Source organism: Ailuropoda melanoleuca, chromosome 9 (genome assembly GCF_002007445.2).
Source record: "Ailuropoda melanoleuca isolate Jingjing chromosome 9, ASM200744v2, whole genome shotgun sequence".
Taxonomy (NCBI): Eukaryota; Metazoa; Chordata; class Mammalia; order Carnivora; family Ursidae; genus Ailuropoda; species Ailuropoda melanoleuca.
The window spans coordinates 1-15,146 of record NC_048226.1 but is presented as its reverse complement, the minus strand read 5'-3'; the positions used below and the strand labels follow the sequence as shown (position 1 = coordinate 15,146).

The following is a 15,146-nucleotide window of genomic DNA, read 5'->3' as shown; positions in this document are numbered from 1 at the left end:
GGAAAGGTGTTTCCTTCCCCAGATTAGGGAATTTTCAGCTATAATTTCCTCAAGTAAATTTCCTGCCCCTTTTCCCTTCTTTTTTTTTTCTTCTTCTGGGACCCCTCTGATACCAATGTTATTATGTTTGATGGAGTCCCAGAGTTCCCTAAGTCGGCTCTCGTGACCCATAATTCTTTCTCTTTCATTCAGCTTCATTATTTTCCGTTATTTCCATTATTTTCCAGTCAGCATCTTCCATGTCACTGATCTGTTCCTCTGACTCTTCTGTCCTTGTGATCATTGCAGCCAGTCTGTTTCAAATCCCAGTTACTGCATTTTCCTTCCTGATTGTTTCTTAAGTCTTCCATCTCTGTGGTTAGGGTCTCACCAATGTCTTCTATTCTTTTCTCAAGTCCAGTGAGTATCCTTATGATTCCTGCTTTAACTTCCCCATCAGGCCCATCACTCACATCTGTTTCTCTTCAATCTCTGGCCATGACTTGATCTTGTTCTTTCATCTGGGATGAAATCCTCCATCTTGGTGTTTTGTCCAAGTCTCTGTCTTCTCTGTGTTAGAAAAGCCAGTTACGTGTCCTGCTGCTGAGAGTAATGGCTTGATGAGGAAGACGTCCTGTAGTGTCCAGGGCCTGAATGCTGCCTTCTTTTAGATCTTCAGACTCCTCATGCTCCCTTTGGCTTTGCCCCTGACAACTCTCCATCCCTCCCGCCTCTTTACTTCTGAGCTCAGGTGTCCTGGTGCCAGAAGCCCTGTCCTGGCCTCAGTTTCCATGGCCTCCTTTTGTGGTGTGCATTCCAGGAGTTGCAACTGTGCATTAATTTATGCAACTGATTGGTTTTACTCTCTCTCCCTCTCCCTTGGGTTTTTAAGGGCCAAGAGGCAGGACTGCATCTGTTTTAGCGCCAGTGTCCACATGGTGCGTGATGGACGTAGGGACTCAACATGGCCAACTGTGGCTCTGGGAACTTTGCTCACTTCTTGGATAATTCCTTCTCCTTCATTTTTCTCTACTCTCTTTCCAGGATGCCAGCTGCTGATCAAGATGTTGAACTTCTTGAATTATTCCTCTCAGTATTTTCTCTCCTCTTGTATATTTTTCTTTTGGCTGTTCTGTTCCATGTTCTGGAGATCTCACCAGCTTTATTTTCCAAATCATCTATTTAAAGTTTTATTTTGGCAAGTATATTTTTTAATTTCAAAAATTATTTCTTTTGTATACGTATACCCATGTTCATAACAGCATTATTCACATTAGCCAAAAGGTAGAAATAACCCAAGTGTCCATCAATGGATATGGCACATATATACAATGCAATATTTCTCAGCCTTAAAAAAGAGGGACATTCTGACACCTGCTGCAACATGAACGAGCCCTGAGGACATCATGATGGAGAAATAGGCCATCACAAAAGGACAAATGCTGTACGATCCTACTTGTATGAAGTCCCTGGAGTCGTCAAGTTCACATGGACAGAAAGCAGCGGGTGGTACCAGGGGCTGGGGGAGGAGGGCTGGGAGCTCGTGTCTGACAGGTGCAGAATTGCACTTTGCAAGATGAAATGAGTTTTCTTGATGGATGGTGGTGATGGTTGTACAGCAATGAAAGTATTTAACGCCACTGGACTGTGTGCTGAGAAATGGTTAAAATGGTAAATTTTGCATTATATATATTTTACCACAATTTTTTAAAAAGTTATTTCTTTCTCTCATTATTCCCTTTTTTCTTAACATCCCGTTTTTTCTAAGATGCAATATGTTCTGGAGCTTTCCTGAGGGTAGTGATTTTCTTTAATCGTTGTGATCTCTGCTTTATTGAGGTGCTCTGGAGCTGAACCCGCGGCTTCTCCGGGACACGCCTGCCTGCCTTTCTTTCCAAAGTCATCTCTTATTCTCTGTGTGTTCCCTGAGGACTTCTTTTACTTTCTCCTTCGTGTCGGAAGCGTTTGTCAAGTGTGTGGGGCTGCCAGGCACCCTTTGGTACCTGCATGGGCAGACCTGGGGTGTCGCGTGCAGGTGGGGTGCAGAGTGAGCAGACGGGAGCCGCTGCGTGCTAGACCGCGGGGACTTAGTCAAGGGTGTGATCCCCTCTCCCACCAGGCGGTTGGTCAATGATCCGTGGAGAGGAAGCTCTGGATTTCTTCTTTGGCCTGTGTGCCTGGCTGCATTCCCGAATTGGGGGAGCGGCATTAGTGCCACACCTGGAGCTCAGTGGCCCTGTAGGACCCAGCCCGTCTTCTCGCTTTGTGCTGCTGGTCTCCGAGTTCTGCTTCTGGACTTGTGCTCCCTGTAACCTGTCCCAAAGGCCCTCACCTTCCCTCCCATGTTCCAGAAGCATGCTGAGAGCACTTGTCTGCTCCACAACCCCCCGCCTGCCGCTTTGCTATACTGATGCGTCACGAATGAGGGAGAGGATATAAAGCTGGCTTCTCGGTGCCTGTCTTGAACGGGACCCCACTTGTCCTGAGACCTTGCCCACCACCTGTCCCGTTGTCACGGGGTGGGATCCACACTGTCGCAGCTTGGAACCCCTGAGTACCCAGTCACCAGACCACGCCGTGGGGACACTCTCCGCACCCCTGTGGGGCCCTCCAGCCTCCCCGCCAAGGACACACCGCCACAGCCAGTGTCACCTTCCGAAAGGGGTCTGAGCGGGGCGCTTTCCTGCTTGAACGCCTCAGCTGACCTTTAGAGCCAGCGGGATCAGTCCGTGCTCCTAAGCGTGACATTCAAGGCGTTCCGTGAGCTGGGCCCCGCCTGCGTCTCCAGCCTCACCTCTTTGTAGCTTCTCGATGAGCCAAGCTGGCGCCTCCTCCGTCTTCCAGGCCTTTCATCCCCAGATGTTTACCTTCACCCGTGGGGGAGGGGCTCCCATGCCCCCTCTTGGCACTTCCTTCCGTCTGGGGGGACTCCCACCTCCTCACGACGCGCTTCCCCTTGGGTCACGTCTTCCGGGAAGCCCGGGGCACCTGCCAGGCTGGGTTGGGTCCCTCCTCTGCCCTCTGTAATCACCTGTATGCTTACACAGCGGGCACAGTCATCTTTTCTCTTCATGGCCATGTGAACGACGCTGGAGGGAGGTTCCTGGGCCGTGATTCAGGAAGTCCCCTGGACCTGGCGTAGAATATCTGTGGATGGTGTCGCAGGTTCCTCGCCCCCTCCTCCCGCCCCCTCGCCCGAGACAAGCCCTGCGGACAGACAGGGCAGAGCGAGCTCAGGCTGGATGTGCTCCTTTCTGCATGGCCCACATTCACCCGTTCCGGGCCGGCCAGGCGTCTAGACCCTCATCCCATGCCGTTCAGCACGGAGGCAGCAGTGCCCGTCCCCAGCAGCTGGCCAGACCTACGTCCCCTTGGCTTCCCCCTCCCTCCACACCCACTCTGGGCCACGGAAGGCTGGCTGGCAGGTGACCCTCGTACCACCCTCCCCTCTCAGGCGGGCCTTTGTTCCCGAGACTCCAGATGTCTGTAGTCCTATCACCAGAGCAGGGGCTCTGTGTCCCCTGTAACTGACCCTGTCCTCCTCTGTGTTCCCAGAACTACACACATACCTCATAGAGAGACACTGGGAACTCATTTGTGTGGACATGTTAAAAAGAAAACACCCAGAACACACAGCAGGGCACGTATGAGTCTTGTCCCTGCGTGGGGGCCGTGTGCGATGTGGGTCTGCCACGGGCCGGGCAAACTAACCTCGTGTCTCCGTGTGCCGTGACCTCTGCTGTTTTCAAGGAAAACAACGGACAGTCCTTGTTGGCAATGATAAAATTTGAACTTTGAAGCAAAGATGAGAATTTGGGAAAACTTGTATCCACTGCCACAACCTAAAACCTTTAAACCTTTTCAAAACTTAGAAGACTTTCTGATGAACTCTGGGATAATATTAATAAAGTGATTTTTTTGGAATATTGTATAATAAAATGTGTCAGCATTTGAAAGATCTGCATAACTCAGGAAACCAATATTTTCCAGAGGACCAATGCGTGATGTCACAAAGGACGCACGAATTAAAGATTCATCTGAAGTCAGGACAGATGGACAGACTTGAGCGTAAGACTACCAGATTTTCATCAGCGTGGTTTCAGATTCCACGTTGTAACTAACCTTAAAAAGCTACCACTTACGGATTTGTAGCATAGAATTTCAGAAGACTACCCACAATTACCTGAAAAGATTATTAAAACACCCCTCCCGTTTCTTACTACAAATCCTCGAGGTCGTCTTATCTTCATCATTTCCGCCAAAACACCGCATTAGGACAGGCTGGATGCAGAAGGCGGGATGAGAATCGGGCACGTCAACGAAAGGCAGACGTGAGGAGAGATTTGCCAAGCGTGAAGCAACGCCAGTCTTCTTGCTACGCCTTTATTACTTTGGAAAATATGTTTGCCTAAAAATACATTGTATGTTAACATACGGTGGTTAATTGTTATCTTCAAATATTTCAGAATACTTATCAGTTTTAATATCTGCACTGGTGGACAGCAATAGATAGAAGTCTTAGAAACGCAACCTCTTTGGAATCGATCCTTTCCCGGCTTTCTTGAGCTGTCACTCATGTATAGTATCGTGTGAGTTTAACGGGTACCGCGTGCTGGTTCGATACATTTATGTTACAGAGTGACTGGCTGCGCACAGCCCGGGTCTCCTTCCTGACATGGAGTTACCACACCCTTCTCGTGGGGAGCGGTTAGGACTCCCCGGCTTAGCCTCGTCCGGTACGTGATTCAGTGTTATTAGCTGCAGTCCCCGCTGCTCGGGAGACGTGCAGAATTCCTTAATCTCGTGCCCAGGTCTGTACCCTCTGACCAACACCTCCCCCTGCCTCCACACCCGCCGCTCCACCAACGACGGTTTCTCCGAGTCCGGCTTCTGTAGATCGCACCTGCAAGATGCTCGCCGGTTCTTCAGTGCCTCACTGTGGCCTGGGGCCCGCCTGCCTTCCTGCGGGGCGGGAGACGCTGCCCTGGGGGGGGACCAGCATGGGGTGGGAGATGCCTCCCTGTGTGGGGGACCATCCTAGGGGTGGGGGACCGCTGCCCTGGGGTCTCCCCAAGGCTGCAGGCGGAGACCAGCTGTGGGTGGGGGAGGTCGCCGCAGCCAGGCCCACCTGTGGTCGGAGATCCCCTCCGAGGCTCCCGGTGGGTTGTTAGACCAGGGGTGGCCTGATGCCGCTGGGCCTGGGCCAGTGCTGGCAGGGGCAAACACAGGACAGATTTCATGACCCTCTCAGCCCTCTGCCGGTGTGCACGATGGGAAGGAGTCAGCCGGCCTGAAGCCGTTTTCAGGTCTACTTCCTTTTCCCGGCCTTGGACCAGCCTGTTTCCTCCAGGTACGTCTCCAGGACATAGGGCCCACCTCCAGCGGGGCAGTCCGGGGGAGCTCTGGGGACCCAGCCTCAGGGGACTTGGGGCTCGTGCTGCAGCCCTGGGGGCTCCCTCTCGCCCTTGGCTTGGGCTTGGGCCGCTCTTCCGGGGCTCCCCGGACTCCTGACGGAGGAGGCTCCCGGTGTTTGCATTTGTGCTAAGAGCCAGAGGGCTGCCCGGGGACATGGCCAGCACCTGTGTGGATCCAGCCACGCGCCGGGGTACGTGCACCTGGCCTGACGCAGCGCTCGCCCCTCATTGGACCGCACCCCTCCCAGCGTTGGGCAAGGGAGCGTGCTCCGTGGGCAGCATCCCACCCAGGAGTATCTGCTTCCCCAGACAGAGGAGAGGACCGGCATCGCAGACTTGCTGTGTGACCTTGGACAAGCGGCCTCCAGTCTCTGGGCCTCAGTGTCGGCCTTGACCATCCCTGAGGACTGACAGAGGGCAGCTCGAGACGGCTGTTGTGGACACATGTCTCTACTTAGGCGAGTCCAGGCAGAGGAAAGGTGACTGCCTCCTGCTAAGTTCGTCCCTCTCTAAGAGACCTCGGCAGCGGCCGCTGCCCCGGCGGAGCTCCCAGGAGGGGGGGTGGAGTAGGGCGAAATGGCGTGATTCTCTTCGGACTCATAGAATCTTGTTGGAGCCCAGTGTTTGGTTCCACCAGCAGCAGACAGGTCTGGACAGCGTGGGCGTGGGTGGCATCTCTGAGCTCACGTCTCTGGGCCTATAAAATAGGGCTGAGTCTGAGGCCCCGCACGTGGGGGGGCACAGTCTGCTCTCTGAGCAGAGGGAACAGGTAAATGCAGGGGGTCTGGGGCACCCTGAGCGCTCAGGGTGCTTCATACTTACCAGCATCCGCTGCGGCTGATACAAGGACCCACTTAGCAGGGGTGCGTAAGGCTCCAGGGAGAGATTGAGGATAATTGAAATTAACTTGGCTCCTGCCATTTTTTCCCTCCTTCTAATCACCGGGAAATCTGCTGCTGGCCAGGCAGGAGGGCCCGAGGGCCATTGCCCCTGGGAGTCCAGGGCTCAATTAAGCTGTAGCAAATTGGATTTCTGGCCGTGAGGCCACAGGGCTGGGGTTGGCATTGAGGCATGAGCTGCCAGATGGTATTAGGCCAAGGGCTGGCCAGATGGGTCCAGCAGCTAATTCAATCTGGCTTCCCAGAAACAAGACTTGGTAGGGCCGAGCCATGGGCCTGGAAGCTGTGACCCTGGCTGGGAGGGCAGGGCACAGTGTGGGGCTCGAAGGACCCTGACAGCCAGGGATGGGGCCAGACAGGGAGGCGGAGAGAGACCTGGACATGGAGACACACTTCGGGAAGCAGGAGCAAAGACAGGAGAGAGAGTGAGAGACACAGAAGCCACAAATTCACTGCAAAGTGATGTCTGCAAAATGAGTGTTTTGAGGGGTAGAAGGGGGAGGTGATTCAGCCTGGAGGGCCGAGGGACGATACAAAAAGAGCCCGTGAGAGGCAGACAAGCCCTCGGACAGGTGGGCTCTGACGTGCATGGAGAGGGCGGCCTGGGCAAGTGGGATTGGGGTCCATGTGGCCGGGGCGTGGAAAGGGCAAGCGTGCTTTTGAGAGGCAGCTGGGGGGAAGGCTCTCAGGTGGGAGACGGGGCTCCCTGCCTGTAATGTTGGAATTGTATTACCTTTTAGTGGCTGGCAACATCAGAGCCTTTATTGTATTTTAATTAAGAAGAGTCCCTGACCTGGGCTTAAACCCAGCTCCCAGAGGGTCAGAGAGGGCCTGTGCTTCCTCCTCCCTGGGAAGGAGTGGAGTGGTGGCTTTTCTCCAGCTCCAGGCACAGAATTCCGGTTCTGGCTAGAGCTGGCGGGGCCTGGAGCTGCACTGGGAGGGGGGCACTTCTTTACCGTTAGTCTCCAGAACTTTCAGGCAGAACACCTCACTTCTGGTCACCAGATGTGGGGGTGCCTACCCAGCACGTCTCTGCGGCACCCGCCGGGTGTCCTGCAGGGTCGCTCACCTCTGATACCAGCCCCCCGCAGGCCGTGCCGCACCCGCAGGCTGGGGGCTCCGTCCTCCAGACCCCCCCACGCCGGCGCAGGTCAGAGCAGCACGGCCCCGCCGCCCACAGCCTGTGTTGTGTTGGCTGCAGGTCGGTGTTCCTGTGACCTCCTCCCCTCAGACCTGCTCGTGCGGCTCGCAGAGCTCAGGGAAACGCTGGCTCGTACGGTTTGTTAGAGGGCGAGACAAAGAGTGCAGGGGAACAGCCACGTGAAGAGGTACAGAGCCCTCTGGGAGGGTCCCGAGCGCAGGCAGGAGCTTCTGTCCCCGTGGACTTGGGGTGCGTCACCCTCCTGGCACGTGGATGTGTTCACTGACCCAGAAGCTCCCCAGACCTCATACATGTGGGATTTTGATGCGGGTTTCCCCACGTCAGCATGATCAATGATTCGCTCCATTTCCAGCCTCTCTTCCTTCTCCAGAGGATGCGGAGGGGGGCTGAAAATTCCAGACTTCTTGATCGTGGCTGCTGGGTCTTTCTCATGACCAGACCCCCTGGAGGTCACCTCATGACCGGAGCCCACCTGGGGTCACCTCATTAGAACGAAGGACACTGCTGTCACCCAGGAAGTTACAAGGGTTTCAGGGGCCCCATGCCGGGAACCAGGGGCAGAGACCAACAGATGTGTTTGCTGTTGTCTTGCAGGAGGAAACGTGGCCATGCTGACGCCCGGATTTCAGGCTCTGGCCTCCGGAAGGGTGAGCACGTTTCTGTGGTTTTAAGCCATCGGGTTTGTGACAATTTGTGACAGTAGCCACGGGAACCTAGTACAGTCTACCCAGAAATGTGTGCTGTTGGCTGCAGGGTCCCTCGGCCGTGGCAGCTGCCCCATGAGGGTCCCTGCAGGGAGGTGGGAGGTCAGCGGCTCAGCACGCCTAGAACCGAGCTGCTTACAGGGCTCAGGCGCAAGGGCCTTGGTGGGCAGGCACCCCGGTGTCGGGGCCCCGGCCTGGGCCATAGCTTGTGTCTCCGAGTCTCGGGGAGAAAACGCCCCTGGGGGGGTCAATGCCTTTGAGGCCAGGACTTGGTAAAGCTTGATGCGGCTTTTGGGGTAATATGGACACCCCCCCCCCGCCCTGCCCACAGCGTCAGGGCTCAGATCTCCAGAGCTGATGGCCAGGGTGGAAGAATTAAACCGCCCCCCTGTGCCCCCCTTTCCCCGATGGAGTCCTTTCTGTGGGGTATTTTCAGAGCTTCCCTGAGGCCCATGGGCTTGGATTGACCGGAGGCCTCTGCCCGCCCTGGAGCCTCCTCGCACCCCAGTGAGGGCTGCCAGCCCCCAGATTAAAGCACAAAAGGCCCCCGTCCACCCCCCCACCCCCCCGCACAAAGATTGAAATAAGTTGAGACTGTAAATCTGGGGAAATTGCCGTGAAAACCTTTACTGAGAGTAAACGTGTGCAAGCCTTCTTGGCCTGGTGTTTCTCCGTGTGGAGGCTGCTGAGGGAGGAGGAAGCAGGGAGGAGGGGAGGGCGGTCCCTGGAGGGACAGGGCAGCGGGGGGATGTGGCTGGGATGTGCAGAGTGATCAGGGGAGGGTCGGGGTGCAGGGTGGTCTGCTCCCCAGTAGCTGTGAGGAAGGCTTTGTTGTTCTGCACACGGAGCTGGTGGTCCCCGCGTGGCCGTCCGTGGACAGATTCCCGGTCTCTCTGTCTAAGGTGGCCGCCCCCCTCCAGCAGCCTGGGAGCCTCCCTGTGCAGGGCCGGGCGGGTGAAGGGAGGACGTTGAAGAAACCCCGGCCTGTCCTCCATCCAGATTTTATTTATTGGAGCCAAGTGGATTCTCGTTAACTGTAGTAAATTACATGTAACAGAAAATGGACTGTTTCCGTCGTTGTAAAGTGCATGATTCAGAGGCATTAAGTACCTCTGCGGTGTCCTGCGGCCGCCTCCACCGGCCGGAGACGCTGGCACCCAGGAGTGTGCCTCCATGGATTTGCCCCCGAGTCAGGGATCTTGGAGTTCCGCCCAAAACGCATTCTCAGTTTCTTTCATTTCAACACACACGTCCGCCCTCGCAGTGTAGAAATCACGTCATCCATCTGTGCTGTGGAGAAACCGAGACCTCGGTTCTGGGCCCTTCTGTCAGAAGCTCTGTGACTTTGAGAGTCTCTCCGTCCTGAGCCACAGGAGTGGGACTCTGCTTGTGACCTGCTGGCCCCGCCGCTCTGACCCCACTGACGTGGCCCCCTGTGCATGGGACCTGGGGCCTGATGCCGGGAGGAAGCAGGGGTGGGGAAGGGATACTGCTGAGGCCTCTGGACCTGGACCACCTGTCCACTGTTCAGCCCAGAGCCAGTCCCGTCCACGTCAGCTTCCTGGCCGGTCCCAAACCCTGGCCGGGTCCTGTTGTAAGGCCTGCTCCACCGTGAGTGTCCTGGGGGCCTCCAGCAGTGACCGCCTGGGCAGGGGGAGGCCTGAGGGGGAATGGGGAGGCTCAGCGGCCAGGGCATGGGTGGGCTGCAGGGTGGGATGCAAAGGTCTGCATCAAAGGCTCGCCGGCCCTGCTTGCTTGTCCCCAAGCTCGCTTCAAGGGAGCCGGTCCAGGATCTTTGCAGGGCTGGGCAGGGCTTAGCACCACCTGCAGAAACAGTGTCACGTCTGTACTCACCTCCCTCCAGCCCTTCTCTGAAGGGAGGGTCCCTGTGGGCTTTACGTCCCTTTCGGGGCTTTTGTAGTGAGATTTGCATCTGTTTTTCAGTCGTGTGTTGGGCTGGCTGTGTCCCAGTTACTCCGGGACGGATGTCTTCAGCAGGATTCGCCTCTTCTCCATTCGCTGAATATTGGGTCTCCGGGTCTGCAGGCTGCTGTGAGCACTTTGTAAGTCCTTTTGCAGTGGGAGGCTCTCAGATCACTTCTTTGGCCTGCAGCTCTGTTCCCTGAGCCCTGGGGTCTCCTGATGGGGTGAACCCGCACAGGGTGGTGTTTGAGATTGCTCCCCACCCGCCAGCCAAGGCAGCCGGCCACCGACAGAGGCTCTCCCCAGCCCCTCGCTGTCCCTCGGGCCCCCGTGGCCGGGCTCCTGCACCTCCTCCCAGTCCTCCCGGCATCTGCTGTGCCCCTACTGGGAAGCGGGTCTGATCATCCGAGCCAGCGGTCGCAGGGTTCCAGCCAGGGACAGTGCGATCGGGCCCAGCAGCATAGAAGCACTTGGCACGGGAAGTTCTTCTGTAGGGAAGTTTCCAGCTGTAGCACCGAGGGGACGTCTGTGACCGTGTGTCCACTCGTCCAGCTCCGGCCCTCGGCCAGGGGTGGCTTCTTGGGGGACGGTTGGTGCAGCCCTTAGAGGAGGGAGGGAGGTCCTCAGCGTGGGTCCTTGGCCGGTCCCAGCCTCCCCAGTGACTCACTGCAGTCTCCCTGTGGCCTCTGACCCGCCTGCCACGTGGGCACTGCTGGGGAGTCTAAGAGAATGGGGCAACATGCTTAACACGAGGCCCGGTCCTGGGATGCGCTCCCACAGCAGGGCCTCGCCTCCCAGCCCAGGTCCCAGGTGCACAAGAGGGATCGCTGGCCTTTATCGGCTCCAGTGCTACCTTTGACTTCCTACCGCTCACCTGTGCCTTTCCCGGGTGGACGGCTGTGCCCCTGCTGCGTGGCCGTGTGCAAAGTCAGGGGCCTTGGGGGTGGGGGACACCTTGTCCCTACTCACCCTTCCACCCGGGTCACCACTGAGACTTTTCTGTCTGTCGTTTCTGTCTGTGGCCAGGCCAGCGTGGCCCTGGACACACCCCGGGGCTGTTCCCTGTGCTGCTGGTGATGGTCGTGGGAAGTGACATGGAAGAGTGTTGGGGGCTCTCCACTCTGCCAGACCCTTTTCCCCCACCCCCGGGGAGGCAGCCCCGAAGCTGGCAACCAGCCTGGGTGGGGTGAAGTGAGGGAGCGAACATCTCGAAACATGCTCCCACCGCAGTCATCTGTAGGGAGGTCGGGCAGCATTTAGGGAGAGACGAGCTCCTGGTGGGGAAGAGACGAGGCCGTCTGCCTCATGTGCTGCCCATTTCCCTGTGGGGACATAAGCCGGTGGCCCCCTCCCTAATTACTTCGTTGCTTTGAAGCCAATTAGCTGAAAGGGGTGATGGGATTTCACAGCGGGCTCCCTGGCCAGATGGCTCAGAGCCTCCCCGGGTACACTTGAGGAAGCTCTGGGGGCGACAGATGTCTCTGGCGACATCCGAGAAACCCTGCAGACCTGCTTGCTCCTGGGCCTGGGGCCCTGATTGGGAGGGCGGGGGCTGGGAGGACCGACAAATGGGGAGTAGTGTTCACAGACCTGTGCTCGTGGCAACAGGACAAATATGTTTCCAGCCAGGGAGTTAGGGGAGGAAATCGGGGTGCCCCGTCACCTGTTGGGCAGGTTCTTGACTCGGAACTGGAGGGGGAGCCGTGCCCCTTTGCTTGCGGGCCGAGATCCTGCGGGCCCGGCCAGGGCCTGGTGCCCGTGTAAATGCTTTCTAGGTCTGGGGGCCACATCCCCCCCTCGCTGATCCTGGCAGTGGAGACGGCCGCAGGGGCCCCAGCAGAAGCAGGAGCCCCTGGCTCTCCCTCCCTGTCCGGGGCGCAGTGGCTGGGCTCCCCCGGGCTCCATAGCTGCACCTCCAAGCCAGCGTCAGAGAGCTGGGGCGGGGCCCACACAGGCCCATAAAAAAATGACAAAGCCCTGCCCTTTCAAGTCTCAATTTCCTCCTCATTTCCGTTAAACAAAACAAAACAAAAGCCATACAAAGGTAAATTTAATATTCTTTACTGAAGCCCGTGGTTAAAAATGGAATTGGACTTTCCATTTTCATGCTCCCTGCAGAAGGGAGCTGTGCGCAGGGAGCGTGGGGCAGCCTCTGGATTGCTGGGGACACCTGACTAGGGCTCTGTAGGCTTCCCTGGGCATTCCTGCAAGAAGCAAGCCATTCTCCGGGCAAGGTGCAGGCCAACATTTGTAGTTTGGGGTTTCACTGAAGGGAGCATCTGGGAGATTACCACTTACTGGACAATGGATTCATGGAACAATTACCCATTTTAACCAAACACATGTCTCCTTAGACTGTGTCACCCTCACTCAACTGTCCTGGTTCATTCGACAAGCTCTTACCGAGCATTCCTCATGGCAGACATCGTTCCAGGCTTTGGGGACATGGGTACGAAGAAGGCAGGATCCCACATGGATGAGCCTTAACCTCAGGGTACTGATGGGAATCCCAGCCTCTGCCACCGTGGCCTAAGCCATTCAGAGCGTAGCCCCCCGTCACAGTGACTGGAAGTGGATACTTGGTCGTCAGTGTTAGAATCAGAGTGAAATATAGGAGCTTTCTTGTTCTGGATGCTGCAGAGGGGAGCTGTGAGATTGGGAACAACTGCAGTCATTTTATAACTATAAGGGAAGCTGGACAGGAAAGGAAATGCCTCAGAGGAGAGCAGAGCCCAGGAAATGCTGAGAGACAGAGCCAGTGCCCTGATCAAACCCTGCCTGAAGCTGCACCAGTTGCCAGACTTTGCAGATTTGCCAGCCTACTCATCCCTCTATTTAAACCTATTTATAGACAAAAAGAGTTCTAACTGAAATGGGCAGGTGGCTTGTGCCTGCCATTTACGTGACTTAGTGCTCACACCGAACCCTTAATGTGCAGAATGGTGGCCCCATTTTACAGATGAACATAATGAAGCCAGTGGTTGAGGGGTGTCCTGGGGTCACCCCATTAGTAAGTGAGGGAGTTTGGGTTCCAACCCAAGAAGTTCCACACCAAAACCTGTTTTCTGCAAAACAAGGTTGACGGCTGTGCCGACAGGGAAAGTGTCCTCAAATTCTTTTCTCTTTGGGATCCTTCCGGGGCTGGATTTTTTTTGGATTTTTTCCTGGAAGTAGAGAGGTGAGTTGAGCAAATCAAAGGGGAAGCAGGCCTTAGGAGGAGAGGCCATGAAGGGCGACCCTCGGACCTGTGCAGACAGCTTGGGGAAGGCGGTGGGAGGCGTGCACTTGCAGGGCTGGAACCAGGCCTGGCGAGGTCTCACCAGGCAGGGGCACCAGCTGGGCTCTGAGCTTTGTAGAGGAAATGTCTGCCCCTCCTGGTGGGAAGGGCTTTCTGCCATGACAACCCTCCTCATTGTTGCTTCCCCAGCAGGCTTGGCATTTAAACAGATTAATTCAAACTTGACATTTCAACCAGAGGAACTATTAACCCCGCCCCTCCCAGGGGAAAACAGCGTGTGGAGCCTGGCCGGCGGGTGACCCCCGTCAGGGCGTCCTCGTCTGGTGCAACATCTGGCTGGGTATGGATGTCACCTCCATGACTCCGAGAGCTATGGCCAACGGGGAGCACGGTCGGTGTCCTGGGCTCACTTCTCACGCCGGCCACTTTTGCTGGAGATGTGATCAAAGTTAAATCTCAATTTGTTGGGCAGCTGGTGGTGGACCTGCACCTGGGCTGTCAGATGACACCCCCCCCCCACACACAGCCTTTGGAAGCCAAATTCAGGGCATAAAAGGGAAGAGCTTAATTTTGTTGACACTTGCTTTATGATCCCCTTAATGAAATGCTTTCCCTTTGCATGTTCCCTCTCTCCTTTGCCGGGTCCTCTCTGCAGCCCTGCAAGGGGACAGACACACCGAAGACAGCAAAGCACAGAGAGGAGCAGTCAGCTGCTTGCAGGGGGGCACGGGGGGGGGGGCACAGCGGTCAGTGGTCAGCGGCCAAGCCCGCGCTTTCAGCCCCTGACAAGCCTGTACCCCTTCCACTATTCATCGCCACTTTCTGCAAATTTAGAGGGAAGCTTAAAAGGTGCACCCAACTGAAAATTGAACAGGGCTCACCCCTGTCCCTTCCGTCCCCGTGATGAGGTGGTGGGATATCGGTGAGTGTAAGCCTCTAAGGAATTTTGGAAGCAAGGTTTCCAGGACCTTGAGGGGCTAGCTGTTGTTGGGAAAAGGTCATTTTTTACCGTCCAGTAAAACCTTAGTCCTGAGACCCTTCAGATGGATATCGGTGGGCCTTATGCCTGGGGTGACTGCCAACATGTATCTTGGGGCGTTAGAGATAAAGGAAGCTCCCAAAGGAACTTTTATACGTTAAAGTAGACTTACAGGGTCCTGGGGGTCGGACTAAGATTGCCTTTGGCCCTCAGCAAGTATTCACATCGAGGCAGCTGAGTCCCTAGAGGAAGGTCACTCTGCCTGTTTCAGGGACTTGTCAGTGGGCTGTAGGCAGTAAGGAGATTTCATTGTGTCTACATACACTCCCCTCTGGAAGCTCGGTTACTGAGAGCTTCGTTCTTGTAACATGCTAAGACCAACTCCTCGAATTTAAAAAAACATATTATACTTTTAACATTTTCAAAGAATTAGTTTGGTTTTTTAAAAACTCAGCAATGTCACATTTCTAATCATCCATTAAATACTCNGTCACACTTGTAATCACCCATTCAATAATCTGTAAACCCTGAATGAGCAAGGTTTAACAGAATGAAGGAAGAATTTTGGCTTTGGGGTGGGGTTTGCGCTCATGTTTACTCACTGGTGCCCCCGCGTGGCCACTCTTCAGATAGCAGTTGGCCGAATGTGTTAACAATGTAGCCGATTGAAGGGAGAATGAGATACGATGAGGTTGGTCCCTGGATTCCCTAGCTCCTAAACACCATCGTATAATTTATAAGCCATATTCTAAATCAGAGTGTATGTTAGCTAGACATTCGGGTTCTGCCAGGGTCAAGTTGCATACATTAATTATGTACAGCTTTCTGTATGTGAATCATACCTGTAT

General features: G+C 55.6%; 1 non-coding gene across 1 annotated transcript in view; it reads left to right on the top strand.

The window, feature by feature from the left end:
- LOC100484279 overlaps positions 1 to 14,751 on the top strand; it is a 51,661-nt gene extending 36,910 nt beyond the window's left edge. The window contains exons 4-6 of the transcript XR_004627621.1: positions 8,049 to 8,101; positions 10,103 to 10,221; positions 13,512 to 14,751. This is a non-coding gene — a transcript (uncharacterized LOC100484279). The remainder of the gene's footprint in view (positions 1 to 8,048; positions 8,102 to 10,102; positions 10,222 to 13,511) is intronic.
- The last annotated feature ends 395 nt before the right edge of the window (positions 14,752 to 15,146 follow it).